The 16,087-nt window shown below is 42.2% G+C and overlaps 1 long non-coding RNA gene across 1 annotated transcript; it reads right to left on the bottom strand.

Moving 5' to 3' along the window:
* Positions 1-1,135: 1,135 nt before the first annotated feature.
* On the bottom strand, positions 1,136-10,582 carry LOC135318675 (uncharacterized). The gene is made up of 3 exons (XR_010376946.1): positions 10,393-10,582; positions 2,933-3,013; positions 1,136-1,236 (listed from the first exon to the last, which is right to left on the bottom strand). It is a non-coding gene; the product is annotated as an uncharacterized LOC135318675 (long non-coding RNA).
* Positions 10,583-16,087: the final 5,505 nt, after the last annotated feature.

Genomic DNA, 16,087 nt, shown 5'->3' with positions numbered 1-16,087 from the left:
CCCCAGACGCGTGCCCTGATGTGCCCCCGGCCTGTAGGCGGTTCTCTCCGCCGCCCTCCTGCAGTGCCCTTCTCCAGCACGTCGGGTCTTCATCCAGTGCGACTGCAGGGGACTGTATCATGTTAAAGGTTTTTCTTGCCCGGGGACAATGTGTGTGATGAAATGTGAGCGTGTGTGCGTGTGTGTCTGCAAGTGTTTGTGTGTTCCTTCCCTGGGTGGCTGTTTGGCTTGTTCAGTGGGAAAAAAAAAAAAACCCAAAGGAAAGGAAAACGTCTGAGAGAAACAGGGAAAGTTGTTCTAGTCTTCCTCACTAGGGTTGTTCGGAGACAGAAGGCTGATAGCCAAACAGTGTCCCCGTCCTAAGCTGTTTTGTCATAGTCCTCATCTTTTTTAGAGGATAGTTATTCTCTGATTCTTTTGAAAATTTTAACAATTTTCCCACAAGCATCTTGCAAATCACCCCTCTCTAGAGAGGCCTGCTGGTCTGAGCCATCCGTCTGACAACTGCACAATGCGAGATGGCCTTTCCACCCATGAGCTGTTTGAGCTCAGATGTGAACTGGTCCACGGCTGCCCAGGGACTCGGGGGAAGGGCACGGAGTCTCCTGCAGGGGTCTGGTGTATCTGCAGATGCTCCGAGATAACTTTTAAAGGTGTTTACCTCTTGTGTGGGTCTGTTTGTGTGAGTGCCTCCCTTCCTAAAGTGAGCTCCTCGAGGGCAGGGGCCGTCTCTACGTCCCACACCCAGTCTTGCCCAACACAGAAGCCCTCTTATTTACCGAATGATTGAAGTGATAGAGGAACCTGTATATTTACATGCCCCTAGTCTGTCCTTGTTCTCACATTTTTCAGTGTATATTTTTTATATTATGCGTGAAAAACTTACTCCTTTGTAATAAATAATTCTCTCAGTATTTTCCTCTCGAAATGCATACTTGATACATAATTTAGAGATTATTCCTATTTACTCACGTACATATCTTTGAATTTTTATTGCAAAGTATGTGTTAGCCACAAGAAGTGAAAAGCAGGAACAATGCAATTTCATTCTCATATGTTTTCAATTTAACTCCCAGGGAGTAGACACGAACTGATTGCAAAGCAGGTCCTGAGAAAGAACTCATTTTGCGATCCTGGATGACTTGATGCTCTATCTGCTGCAGTCGGGCTGGGCGGGATGGGAAAGCCAGAGGCAGGAGACGAGGCGGGAGGAGGGAAAACACTTGAAGGCAGCAGCTAGGAAGTCAACGGAATGAAAAGGTACATTAGTTATGGGGTGTGTATTCCAGGCAGTAGTCAGCCAAGAAAACGATTTTTTTTCCCTTGAAAACCCAGGGAGGGTGATTAAACTCCTCCCAGTACAGTTACAGCATTTCACAGGTCACTGTGATGTCTCTGCGTTCAAGGAGAGCTGCACTTGTTGTGTTTTGTCATTTTCATGGATTTGCAGAATAGCTGTTTGGGTCAAAAATAACTAACGACCTAGGTAGACTGTTTATTTCTGTGTAGTTACGGCACGAGTCCTTTAAAGGCTAATGTTTGAGGAGATGCATCCTCAAGAACTGGCATTTTATTTAACGCTAGACCTGACTAATGTGCACTGTACATAAATATGAGGTTAGTACTGGACTACATTCCTGTTGCCTTTTTCACTCTAAGGGCACAACCGGTGTTATAGTGAGGTGAGTAGAGTGAGAGCCCCATTTAGGTGATTCTTGCATATTACTTTTTTAAAAACTGAAGTATAGTCAGTTACAATGTGTCAGTTTCTGGTGTGCAGCACAATGTCCCCGTCATGCACATATATACATATATTTGTTTTCATATTCTTTTTCATTAAAAGTTATTACAAGGTATTGAATATAGTTCTCTGTACTATACAGAAGAAATTTGTTGCTTATCTATTTTTATATACAGTAGTTAACATTTACAAATCTCAACCTCCCAAATTTATCCCTTCCCCACCATTTCCCCTGTAACCATAAGATTGTTTACTGTGTCTGCAAGTCTGTTTCTATTTTGTAGATGGGTTCATTACTGTCCTCATTTTTTTTAGATTCCACTTATATATTACTTTTAAACAAGATTTGACCTAAAATTTATTAAAGCCTAAATAGACAAACATTTATTACATAAAAACGTGTGTGCGTATATGGACAGTATGTATCTTCAATATATGGTTAGTGGTGTGTAGAAGGCATCAATACGTATTTGCTGACTACACCCACAAGTTTGGGCAGAACACAGTTTGTCCTACAGACTGTGTTCAGTGTTTATTTTGAACTCTTCTTATCTTTTAAATTTTTCAGGTAAAAAAGAACCGAATTTAAGTGAGCCAGTTTTGTTCGTATTTGTAACTCTGTGAGTTTTTTTGTTTGGGTTTTTTTGTTTGTTTGTTTGTTTGTTTTTTAGATTCTATAGGAGTGTGGAGGAAACCATGATGCTTGGTGTGTTGCAGGCTATTCCAGGATGAGTACAGGGGCAATTTCTGAATTTGATTCAGAAGACTGAGCCCGAATTTCACCCCATTACCAGTTATGTGAGGTTGGCCAAGTCCCACATTTCTTCAGCCTTTATTTTCTTTTACGTGTTAAATGAGCAAGATTGTGCCCTCGTGAAGTTGTGAGAGTTACATCAAGAAACTTTTAAAAGTGTTTTGTCTTGTTCTCTATCCATGACAGAACTTACTGACTTGAAGTTCCAGCAAAGCCAACACCAAAACTGTCGTGTACCTCAGCAGATACTTCATGAGAATTGTCACCGTCCTCCTCTCAGGTTCACTGAGAGATCGGCATTATGTCTCCACTGGGCAGGACAGGAAGCTAAAGGTTACATAGGTGAAGTGATTTACCCACACTTAGGTCACTATCAAGGGGCATATTTAAGGTATACAGTAGTATCCCCCAGGATCATAGGAAATTGAACACTTTACCATAAATTTGCCCATGATTTCCACCTTCTCCGTGTTCCTCGGTGGTGCAGGCAGTCGTCATACCACCTTCAGAGGTTCCTCCTAAAAGACAAACACGTGGCGTCTACATTTCAGGTGTCAGGTGTCAGGCGTCGGTGGCCTAGCTCAGAGGGAGTCAACTCTGCAGGGAAGCGTGCCCTCACCCCCCAACGGCTGGTCTGCGTTTTCTCCTTGGAGGAGGCGTGACCTAGAGGTGGAGGAATGGCTGTGTTCCTTCAAGTCTGCAGAGAGCCTTCCCTTCTGCTGTGTTGGGGTCACATGCAGGGTCACTGGCTCAGGCACCTCATGTATGTGTTTTGAGTCAGAGAAGCCAATAGAAACATGAATAAAAACACACCTATGAACAGTCACAGAGTATATTTCTATTTTAAAAGTCCCGATTGTTGTTCCTTGATGACGTGCAAACGGCCATTCTTCAGCTCCGCGGAGTGAATCTGCTGAATGCACTGACGATCTCAGTCTATTTTCAGAATGGCGCTGGCATTCCGCTCCTGTTATGACTTGGTGGTTGGCACAGGCAATTAGGCACAAACTTAGCTTACTGCAAGCATAAATTAAATGCAGAATTACATAAGTTTTTTTTTTTTCCATTCTGTGCAGTTGCTTCTATACCCAATAATTAGGTTGGGGAAGTGGACCACCAGAGACTGGCTTTGGAAAGGCTGCATCTGTCCTGGCCCATCTTACCTGGGGCTAGACTCTCTCTTGGAGCCAAAGAAGGCAGATTCAAGAGTAGCAGGTGGTATTTAAATTTATAAGTCAGGAGGCACTGAGTAAACATTATACACAGTATAATAAGTTTATTCTGCCTTCAATGCATCATCCCCCAATTTTTAACAATACGCTGCAGCGTGGATGGTGGTAAGGGTTTAATGGATGTGTATCCCGGGAATTCCGGCTTTCCATCGGTAGGGGGATCTTCTTGACTTGCTCCACACAGAGAAGGGAAACGCGATTAAGATAAACACCAAAGTCAGAGAAATCTCTTACAGTATTTAGCTTTTAGAATTTGTTGCGGCCACAGATGTCATACTGGAAAATATTTCATCATATTAATATATACAATATATCGTGAAGTACAAAATGTTATAAAACAAGCAAGTATAACCTGGATAGGTTACATTTGAAAAATACACACGTAGTAGACAAAGGGACAGATATTTAGTTAAGTCCTGGGAAGTTATCAGTGCCTCTCTCTGGGCCGCCCTCCCTGCAGATGGGCAGCAAGTCTCTATTTGACAAGGGGTTAGGACACACATACCCGTGTCTAAAGTGGTCCACCCCTTGTCTGCTAAAAGTCCTTCTGCATTTATGTTTGGGGACCAGGACACGTAACTTGAGGAACCCATCGATGCAGGGATGGGAAGCACACACGTCTGTGAGTCACTGTGACGCCGCGTAACACTGGATTCCCTGAGCATCCGTGGGAACGCAGTGCCCTAGAAAGCTTTTTGATTCAGAGCACAGCCTGGTTTCCGGAGGGCGGCACCAGTGCTCTGAAAGTTTTGTCTCCAAACCGTTTTCAGCTGTGTTTCAGCAGGCCAGCTCAACGCTCCAGCAAGTCAGAAGCTTCTGGTGGTGCGGTGGGTTACATCCGGAGGTTTCCACAGCCATGCACTTCCTCCCCTCCGTAACTTTTCTGTAGGTGAATCCCCCGGATTCACATATTATATGGAATATTATAATTATGGATGAAATGCTCCAGAGTTCGCTGAGTGCTGAGGCTGCGGTCTAGGGGAAGCAAATCTGTACCTGAAATGTGTGTTCATTTCTGTGAAAACAAACTGCTGGTCCTTCCCGGACAGAAAGACCCAGTGTGTCTGATTGTCACCCGGTGGCTTCAGGGGCTCTTTGAGAAATTTTCCCCCCAGTTTTGTGGAGGTATAATTGACAAAATTAGACATCATGGTGGTCTGATATATATATACACTGTGAAGGGATTCCTCCCACCTAGTTAATGAACACACCCACAGCTGTGAACACTGTGTGCTGTAATGGGATTTACTAAGAGAACTTAAATCTCACTGCCTGCCAAAGCCACCTAGTAGCCTCGGGGTCCCCTGGAGAATTCAGCATTGATCTCTTCTGCTGGTGGGTATGGGTTTGGGTTTGACACTTGGTGGTGGGACTAGATCAACCTTGGTGAGCCTACCTTTGTTACAGGGCTCCCAAAGAGCACCCGTCTCTGTCACTGTGGACTCTCCACCCATGTGGAGTGGCAGCCCTTGGGTAGCCAGCGACGGAGGTCAACTGATGTCAGATTGCTGGGCCCTGTTGGTTCTTGGCTGGCGCCTCTTCCATAGACAGTGCTCTGCGGTGGACATCAGTATGTGATGCTAAGTACTTCACACTTTGTTACACATCCCATCCATCCATCCATCCATCTATCCATCTATCCACGCCAGATTCCCTCATTATCCATATTCCAATCTTCTTTCTTGAACCTGCTGAACAGGCAGTTAGAGCTTCAATGCTGCCCTGACTATTTATTCTATTTTTTGGCAACTTGTTTTTCCATACAAATTGGGTGACTGTAAGCACCCTTGGAAGCTCTGTCCACTGGGAGGACATTCCCCCACCTTTACCGCTGTCTCCGAGTCCACCTCCAAACGAGGCTGCTGGGACACTGCTCCCCCCGCCCAGCGCGCATCTAGGTACCGAAACTGGCCGCCTGCAAGCCGCGCCTGCGTGTCTCCTCCCAAGCCAGCTGCTTACCCAGAGTCCCCCACGTGCCCAAACGGGCCATCTGAGGCATCCGTGGTGCCACCTACGTCTTCTTTAGACTCTCGTGGCAGTTTTATTTCCAGGTTTTCTCCCTAAGAAGAAAACAGCTGGATTGAACTCAATTACCTTTTGTTAAAAATATCATCCAGGTTGTTCCACCAGTTCACACTCTCATTTGCAGAATATCAGTGTTTCTGTTTTCCTCCATCAAAGTCAATACTTATTATTAAATTTTAAAAAGTGTTCCCATTAGTCGAGAAGTGGTATATTCAAACTGTTTTGATTTACATTTTCTTAATTATTAGCAAGGGAAAGAATCTCATTTTTTATTGAGTGTTCTAGTTGTTTTCATTTGTGAATTGCTTCTTTATGCTCTTCCTGTTTACTGGTGGGTTGTTTACTTTGCTAAGATTAATTTGTAGGATTTCTTCATATATTCTATATACTAATCTGATATATATGTATGTATATATATATAACTGCTTTAAAACTAAATAATCTTTTAATTTTGCTTATTTAAATAAGATGTCACATTGAATCATTTAATTTTAATGCAATCAACTTTATCAAAGCATTTTTAAAATGTTCACTTTTTCTTTGTAATTTCAGGTTCTACAACATATTGATGACTAGAGGGTGTTTTAAAAAATATTTGAAGCTGTTTAAGATTGGCTTCTTCGATTTTGGTCTTGTATTTGTCCACCTGACATCCATATTGATACCATATCAATATCCATCTGTATGTGATGTGTGCATGAATTTAATATTGATAAAGTTCTAGTTTATTTTTATATATAGATGTCTCTACAGTTCTAGTTTATTTTTATATATAGATTGTCTCTACATCATTGTAAGTCATCTTCGTTACATATTATATATCAAATAGATATCAAATACACACACATATACACACTTTCTTCTTCCCTGGGTTTTTACTGTTTCTTCTTTTCTTTTTTCCTGTCCTTACTCAAATCTCATGCTGTCTTTTATTTCTATGTTTGTATAAAGTACTTAAATTTCAGTAAGATGCATTTCCTTCTCTCCCACTTCATCCTACAATTTGATGTGGCTATTCATGGATTTGCAACTTTCCACAGAAATTTAAGGATCAGCTTACTATGTTACATAAAATCACACTGGTTTTGATTAAAACCTAATTTGTGGCAGCCTGAACACCTTTAGAATATTGACCGTCTTCCTTCAAAGCATAAAATATGTTTTAATGATTTAGATCTTTTTGGCTGCCTATTCTATTCACAATGATACTTCACTTTAACTGATTGTTCCTGGGGTTCAGAACATTATTGATATTTTATTGTAATCCTACCTCTAGCAAATTTGATCTTTTAAATTCCAATAGTTTGTAGACTGTCATTTTTGTCTATATTGCCACAATATTTGACAATTTATCAGAGCTCATTATTTCTTCTTCTTTTTTCTGGTCTTTCTGTGCCGACAGGCATCGCCAGTGCCCTGCTGAGTAACAGGTCTGAGGGTGAGCATTGTGCGCTGGTTCCTGACTTTAAAGAAAAACTTTTAACATTCTTGATAAGATGTTTTTAATGTAGTTAATTAATTTCTTTATTTTGATTTTACTCCCATTCCAGCATATGCAATTAAGGCTGTACAATTTCATTTTTAAAGCAGTATTTGAATGTTCACTCAGTTTGAAATACAGTGAAATTTCTATTATGACTTCCTTTTCAACCCATGACATTACAAGTTTTGTTTTTAAATTTCTAAACGTTTGTATATTTGGACTGTCTTATATATTAATTTCCAGTATTACTGCATTATGGCATGAGATTGTGTTTTTTTATGATATTGGCTTTTATTTATATTGAGTGAGTCTTGTTTTATGGATTATAATGTGATCGATCATTGTAGATGATTTATATGTCACCACAAAGAATGAATGAATGATAACCGACAAACTGTCAGAACACTTTTCTTGTTTGGTGCAGGATTTAAGAAGTATCTGTTACATGAAGCTTGTTACTTATGTTCTTATCTTGTAGATCAACAGTTGGCAAACTCTGGCTCACTGGCCAAATCCAGCTCACAGTGCGGGCTTGTTTTGTGTGGCTTGTGAATTAAGAACAATTTTTCCATCTTTAAGGGATTATGTATATGAGAGACAGAGGGAGACTATGTGAGAGAGACTGTACATCCTAAAGTATTTACACAAATGTTTTTTACAGAAAATATTTGTCAATCTCTCTCCTATAACCTTAGTATTTTTTGTTTGCTTGATTTATAATTTTCTTACCAAGATGAATTAAACCCTTTCTGTTGAGTGTTCTTTAGTTAATCGAATGTCCTTTCTACTTTAGCTTTTAACATCTATGTTTTTAAGTACTCATAGACCTAGGATTATATTATCTTTCTAGTGAATTATTCATTTTATCATTTATAAAGGTCACCTTTATCCATATTAATGCTTTCTGCAGTCACTTAATTAGTATCTATCTTGCCTGTATTAAAAGAAAGCTGGTGTCTAAATACTGAGATAAGCGGTAATATTCTCATAAGGGATATTAGTATTTTGGGTATTGATGGGAGAACCTTAGATTTTGGAAACATTGTCTCGGAAGAATTCTGTTTCCTTTCGCTGGATGTCCCAGTGGTGTTCCAGGTTTGGGGTAAGTTAATTTGTTAATATATTAGTTTAGAGATTACTGAGCAATTCAGATAGAGTAAAACCAGCATTCCACGGAAGTTTGGGTGTTCAATAGTTTCTCATGAGTGACCTTCCTTTATTTTTTACCTCCAACCAGAGCTCAGGCAGGAGACAAACTTCCTCTCCTGGCTACTGTAAAGTGTTTCTCTGGTCCCTCCTTCACTTGGACATTTGGGTTTCTTGGTCCTGAATTTACATAGGGAACTCATTTCAAAATCTCTGGATATCCTGGCCAAGTAACAAATTCTCCCTTCTGTGGAGTTAGCAGCCTTGTATCCAGCCCCTAGAATGTCTGTTTCATGTGTATCTCTAGGCTCAGAAGACTTCAAGATCAGCTCATGAGCCTAAAGCACTGGTTTCCAGTACCTGAGGATTCCCTTTCCCTTTTGGATTTTGTGTTCACTTACATATTTACTATTTAAAGACTTCATTTTATCCATCATTTCTAGGTAAGATGCAGGAGCAGCATCTGGGTTACAGTGTTAACTCATTCTACCACATATGTCAGAACTCGAATCCAGCAGTCTTGTTTCTTCATCCCAGAAACCCTGTACATTGTTATATTTCTAACTGCACATTTAATAATGGGACCCTTGGGCTTGGCAACACTGGGTCATATATGGTCACACAGCTATTAAATAACAAAGTTAAAAAAACTGTGTTTCTTCCATTTTAGTAGGTTGCAACTCTTGACATATGGCGAGAAAAGGAATTATAAAGAGTTTTGAATAAGCATAATAGTTCAGTAGGATTTATATTCACCGGGATTCTCTAGATTGCATTTGATAGAAACAGCTTAAACTGTTTAATGGGAAGAGTGGCTTATGTATCTGAAAAATCCATAATGAACCATCTGCCACTGTTCATCTCTTAGCTAGTCCTGATTTTCTGCACATTGGCTTTGTTCTAGGTCAAGCTGGTCTCACATGGTAGAAAGACAGCCATCACCTCAGCCTGCATCATGCAGTTGAGTAGCTAGAAAAGAAAGAAAGTGCCTCTTTCCCAACATTTCTAACAAATTCTGAGTGATGTCACTCCTAAGACCAGCTTTGGTCATGGGCCCATGACTGGATAATGCCAGTGGTCCACTCTGATGGGTGATGGTAGCGAGGGGAACTTGTTCCGTGGATTTATTTGGAAACCCAGACCAATGGAGGATCTGACATCTTAGAAGTTTGGTTTTCAAGCTTATATTAGTTATCAACTTCCATCTGGCAGGCAAATTGGGAAATGGGAGACTAGAGGATCATCCAGAAGGGTGTGGAGTGGGGTCAAGCCAAGATGTGATATAAATTGCCCCCATTATTGGCCAGAACTCAATGACAAATTCCTTCCTACAACAGAAGCTATGTCCCAGAAATACCTCTAGATCATGGAATAGAAGTGCAAATTTTTGTTGGATAGGTTCTGGTTTTTGTCTCAATAAAATTTTTTGAGTGAATATGTAATCTCAGCACACTTTGTTCCAAGTAAGATGGAGATATGAGAAACTCTGGAGCATATTCTAGTTCCTGCTTCTATTTTTGTTTTCTTTTTTCTTTCTTTCTTTCTTTTTTTCTTGGCTATTATTCACAGAAAGAAAAGTCACATAATGTTTTTGGATTTAGGGGAAACTGGGAGTCTCAGAAATGTCAGGGAGAACAGGGCACTGCCAGGGCCCCTCTGAAGAATTCAAAGACTGGCTCAGGGTTGCTATAGTAGCCAGAACCCTTCTGGAAGGTTTTAAAGGGGCTGGTAATGGTTTCCTGGAACAGACACTTCTTTTCATCTCTCTATCATTGACATATCTCTATTTTTTGGAAGATTTCAGAAGATAAGGGAAAGGAAGGGAAAGAAATAGAAATAGCTTTTATTAAGTGTCTACATTGTGTCTAGCCCCTTAATAGCTTCAATGCATAGATTATCTCACTCAGTTGCCTCGATAACCCTATGGAGATATATTAGAAAATTGATTTCCATATAAAATATAATAAAAATCAAAACAATAATTAAAAATTAACATTTAAACAGTTTTTACCTTGTACCAGTGTTTTACATGGAGGTTCCTTTTAGTCTTCCTGATCACAGTGAATTGGGAACGTCCCAGAGACTAAGAGACATGTTCAAGAGCAGTCAGGTGGCAGAAAGTAGAGAAGAGGTGAGGATGTAGGCATATCTCTCAGCTAGTTCCAAACCAGACTTGGGTGTTAGCCGATTCCTGCCCCCGCCAGTAGACTGGCACCTTTGGTTTTCAGTAGCCACTTACTGCTCCTTGCATGCCCCCAAGTGGAGGAAAACCACAGGTCACATGACACCTGAGTGAAATTCGTTAGTTGTAGCAAAAAGGAATAAACAGCAAGAAGGAGGCACAGACAATCTAGGGCAGTGTGCTGGCAGGAAGTGTCCCTGAGAGCCACAGGGGGTGGGGAGGGAGGGAGGAAGAGGCTGCCAGCTGTGAGATGCAGGGACAAAAAGCTTTTACTCTGGGTGCGCTGTGCAATGTGGTGTCGGAGCTATCAGGTGACATACGTCTTTGTTTGACTGTAATTCCACAACCTCTGTTAGAACCTGTTGGTGCCCTGGTTCCAGGGTGATAAATCCATGCAGACAGCTCACTAGGCAGGTAGCTTCTGTGTATTTAAGGGAAAAAAATACACTCTTAGGCAATGCAACACATTCACTCTCTAGTTTGGTTTCAGGGCCATATGTGTGTGTACTTACACAGATACAGGTGTGTGCATACATGCATGTGTGTGTATACACACGTGTGATGCATATGTGTGACGCATATGTGCGTGCAGGCAGCATGCATGTGTGCGATTCATGTATGTACATGTAAGTGTGCATACGTGTGTGTCTGTACACATGTATACGATGTGCACGTGTGCATCTGCATGTATACACGTTGCATATTCGCATGTGCACATATGTGCGCTTGTGTGGGTATATATGTATGTATACACACATATCTTGCATCTGTCTCTCACAGCTATCTGCTGGGAAAAATGCTTTGTTATCTTCAGTAACAACATTTTTTCTGTGAATTGAGAGGTTTGGGGAGCTACTCTTGGCTCAATTTTATTTTTCCAATTGCTCTTTACTTTTTGACCTAAAAGAGAAAAATACCAGGTGACAGCCTTTTTCAGTCCTCAAGGGAGACAGCAGAGACCTTACACACCTCTAGGCATTTCGCTCTGGCAGTGTTGCCCTTGTGTTAACATATTGTATTAGTCAGGGTTCTCCAGAGAAACAGACCCAATAGGTAGGTAGACAGATAGAAGGATAAATAGATAGATAGATAGATAGATAGATAGATAGATAGATAGATAGATAGATAGATAGATAGATAGATAGACAGATAGATTGAAAAGGAGATTTATTATAGGAATTGGCTCATGGGACTGGGGGAGTTAAGAAGTCCCACTGTCTGCCACCTGCAGGCTGGAGATGGAGGAAAGCCGGTGATGTAACTCAAAGTCCCAGGCTGAGTCAGTAAACTCGAGAATCAGGAGTGCCGATACTGACATCCCAGGGCAGGAGGAAACAGATGTCTCAGCTCCAGCAGAGGGAGCGTGGTTCGCCCTTCCTCTGCCTCGTGGTTCTGCTTGGACCCCCAGAGGACAGCATGCTGCCCACCCACACAGGGGAGGATCGCTTGTTTCACTCAGTTCCCCAATTCAAATGCTGATCTTCTCTGGAAACAGCCTCACAGACAAACCCAGAAATAATGCCTTCCCAGGACTCTGGGCATCCCTTGGCCCAGTCAAGCAGACACAGTAAAATTAACCATCACACGCAGGCAGTTCTTTCCTGAGGCCAAACAAACCCAACTGGCCAGGGAGAAAACGAAATTTTGTTGAGTCCTTACTATGCACCAAACACCAGTCATTTTAGCTTCCTTATCTTAATCCATCCTGCCGATAACTTTGAGAGGGTAACAGAACTCTTCCCATTTATATACTGGGGGAGTGGAGAGTATCTAAGTAACATGTGTTATGCCATGCACCCGGTCCACAGCGGGGCCAGGGCTGGACGTGGCTCTCACTGTCCCGAAGGCTGGGGAATTTCCATTCAGTCTGTGGATTTCAAACTTTGGTTTACTTCGAAATCACCTCAGCAGCCCTTTGAAAATAAAAATCTCTGACTCCTGCCTTAACCCCACTGAATCTTTCTCTCTTCAAAAGGCATCATGTTCTTTTAGGAAAGGCAAACAGACAAACAAACAAAAATATTGGCCATTAAGAACTCCAGTACATTAAGATGGTCAACTTACATATTTTTGAAGATTCCTTTCAGTCTTCAAAATGTATATGAGTTATTTATTGCTGTATAACAAATTGCCCCAAAATTTACCATCTTTCAAATGACAAGCATTTATGATCTCATGTGTAACGTGGGTCAGGACCCTCAGCTTAACGTAATTGAGTGCCTCTGGCTCAGAGCCTCTCATGAGGTTTCAGTCAAGCTGTCCAGAAAGGTTGTGGTCTCATTTGAAGTCTTGATTTAGAGAGTATTCACTTCCAAGCTCACGTACATGGCTGTTTGCAGGCCTTGATCCCTTACCCTACGGGCCTCTCCACAGGACACCCACGTAGCATGGCCCTGGCTTCCTCCAGAGAAAGATCTTACAGAGTGAAAGAAAGTGCCTGAGTTAGAAGCCACAGTCTTTAAAACCTAATTAGGAGTGGCATCCTGTTGATTCGGCTGTATTACATCTGTTAGAAATGAGCCAACCATCCCAGCCCACAGTCAAGGAGAAAGGGTATCATACAAGGTCATGAACAGGGGGATGATTGAGGGTCGCCTTGGAGGCCCCCACCACAACACATCTCAGGCTTCCTTTGGCGGGACAGGTGAGGGAACGACGGAGGTGGGGAAGGGTTTGAACCCTCTAGAGATTGGTGCGCGACCAATAAACACTGGGATGAAAATAACATCTGATCCAAATTATTTTTGCAAAAGCGGATTTGCAACAGAATTAGAGCAGACTGTCCCTGCTCAAAATATTAGTGAAATATTGGTTATAAAGCATCTGCATGCTCACTCTAAGCTCTTTAGAGAAGCACTAAAGATGCTACAGGATGTGGTTATGATTTCTCTGATGGCCTATGCTTTCATAGTTGCCCCCTTTTGGCTGGTCTGTGTAATAGCAAAAAGCATCAGATTTGGGGTAGAAAGATTCCAGCTTTGGCTCTACCATTTTTGGCTAATTGTCTTAAGCCTCAACTTCCCTATAGGTAAAAGGAGAAAAAAATCCCTTGTTTTACCCATCTCACAGGATCGTGGAGAGGATAATGATACAAAATAAATGATACGGAAGTGTTTCGTGAAGAATTTATCATCGTAGAGAGAGTAGTGTGCAGAAGTTGTGGTAACAGATCAAATATCATCTCTCCTCTGGCAAAGATGTCCCTCAGGTACGTATACATCTCTCTCACCAGAAGTCTTGTGCTGGCTTCTTTCCCTAGACGTTCCTTTTCTTTGTTTTTCTTCCTATTGAAATGCCGTTTAACTTTACAGGCTGGTTGAAAAGGCTTCACCCAGTCACGTCCTCCTCCTTGGATCAGAGTTGATCTCTTACCAGCTTCACTTTGTGCAGAAGTCGCAGGCTGCTTTTTTTTTTTTTCAGGCAGGCTTACACTCTGGTGTCACGTGCTGTATCTCTACGTGCTTGTACACGTCTGCGGTACAGGGCTGACCCTTCCTCATCTCAGTATACCCACAGTCCCTTATAAAATGAGGAACACCAGGCTTCATGTCAATAAGCTTTGGGAGTAGATAATAAAAATTCATACATGAGGAAGGTTAAAGGCGTTGTAGTCACTTCCCAGCGTCTAACAAAGGTATGCACACAGTAGGCACGCAATCACTTTTTTGCTGTTGTCGCCTTGTGCAAACACAGGAGCAGGCAAGATGGTTTCTGTTTTGGGCAATCCCGCGTTGTCCTCTCCTCCCCACCAATGCCAAACGTCTTCACTTTGCCTAATGGCCCAACTTCCATTAACGGACCCCAGCAGAGACCTGCCAGCAATGTCTAGGTGCGCACAAAAGTCTTCTGTGTTTGGTGAACCCCAGGGCAGACGACTGAACTTGCTTCTTCATTTCAGTCTTTATTCAGGTCTGTTAATACAACTTTAGATGTTTTAATGGATTTTGCCTTTGGAAACACAGCCCTTCATTCTCCTTGGATTACACATTTCCCAGTCTTCAGTCTGAGGCACCGTCTTACTCACCCCCAACCTCTCCCCCTCGTCAGGTCCTACTCCTGCAAGGGAAGGAGGCTAAACCACACGGTGTAGCTTTGATAGCGGTCCTTCTTGCTGACTCGTTCTCCTTCCTCTCCACCCAGCCCGAGGAGTGGATGAAGCCGTTAGACTGCGGATGTTCTGAATTAGCTTACCTCATTATGAAGAATCCCTTCGACTTTCCCTTTAAATCTAATTCAGGCTTCTCTTTCCAGACTGATTCAGTTAAGATTCATTTTAACTGCGGAACCCTGTCTGTAATTGTTCTTTTTAAGTCCTTTAAAAGACATGTATCAAATTCCCAAGTGCTGTCTGGCTTCTCAGTTTTACCTCCAATTCCTTACTTAATGAAGCTGAAAAAAGTGGGTGATTACGCTGTTCCTTTATTTTTATTGGACCTTCCCAGGAGAATTTGTCCAATTCTGCTGAAATACTACTAATCTGAAATTTTCACAGGGACTTAAAACACATTCTGTGTGTGTGTGTGTGTGTGTGTGTGTGTGTGTGTGTGTGTGTGTGTGTGTAGAACATGGAAGAGTTATTTCCAATGATTTTTTTAATTAAAAATATATGAAGTGCCCATGTAAATGCCAGACACTCTTCAATATGCTGCTGTTTCAATGGTGAAAAGACACGTATGGTACTTGCCCTCGGTCCTGACTTCAGTCCAGTAAGAAAGATGCAGGGGTAGGTAGTGGTCCTGTGGTGTGGTCGGTGCCTGGGCAGGGATGTGGCCAGAGGGTCGTGTTGCCAAAGAGATGGGACGCTTACTTCTGCTTATGAAAGAGGTGTCACAAAAGGCTTCCCAGAGGAGGTGACTCTTCAGCTCTTCCAGAAGAACGAATATGAATATAAAATATCCAGAAGAATTAATGGGACATCATTCAGCTGCTAGGTAGAGATGACAAAGGGAACAAGTTTAAGCACACACACAAAATTATTGGCCGCTGTAAGGGAGGGGGTTCAAGGGACGGCAGGCATGGGTGCAACCCTGACTTAGACAGGGTCTACAGTTCTCTCGTTCTCACACACATATTTTATCTTCTTGTTTATTTCCTTTGAGTCTGTTTTCCTGTTCAGGCAAGTGGAAGATCCTAAGTTGATCCAGACTTGAGACATTTTTGTCCAAGTGATTCCTCTGTCAGGATCCATGTCAGTTCCCTGGAAAAGGACGCTGCGTGGTCCTGTTTGGGCCACATCCCTATTACTCACTCGTGTGTTCACTCATCCCCTGCAGTCAGAAGTGCTGTTCTCAACTTTACCTCTGGACCCGGAATTTGTGCTCCCAGGTCCATCTGAGTCACCAGACCCCGGTGAGGTGGGAGAGGCCATATAATTAGCATTCCCACCATGCTGGAGAGGGGAATCCCTTTAGAAAGTATTTCTGGGCAAATTAAAAATCATGCTGTATGTGCTAGTCCATGCAAAGAGGAGGAGGGTCCACCCCGCAGGCGATCCCTGAGCCGGAGGAGGCATGGTGCATTAGGG

This window comes from Camelus dromedarius, chromosome 20 (assembly GCF_036321535.1).
Source record: "Camelus dromedarius isolate mCamDro1 chromosome 20, mCamDro1.pat, whole genome shotgun sequence".
Lineage (NCBI taxonomy): Eukaryota > Metazoa > Chordata > Mammalia > Artiodactyla > Camelidae > Camelus > Camelus dromedarius.
The sequence above is the reverse complement of the archived record's forward strand: the minus strand, read 5'-3'. Positions and strand labels throughout refer to the sequence as shown.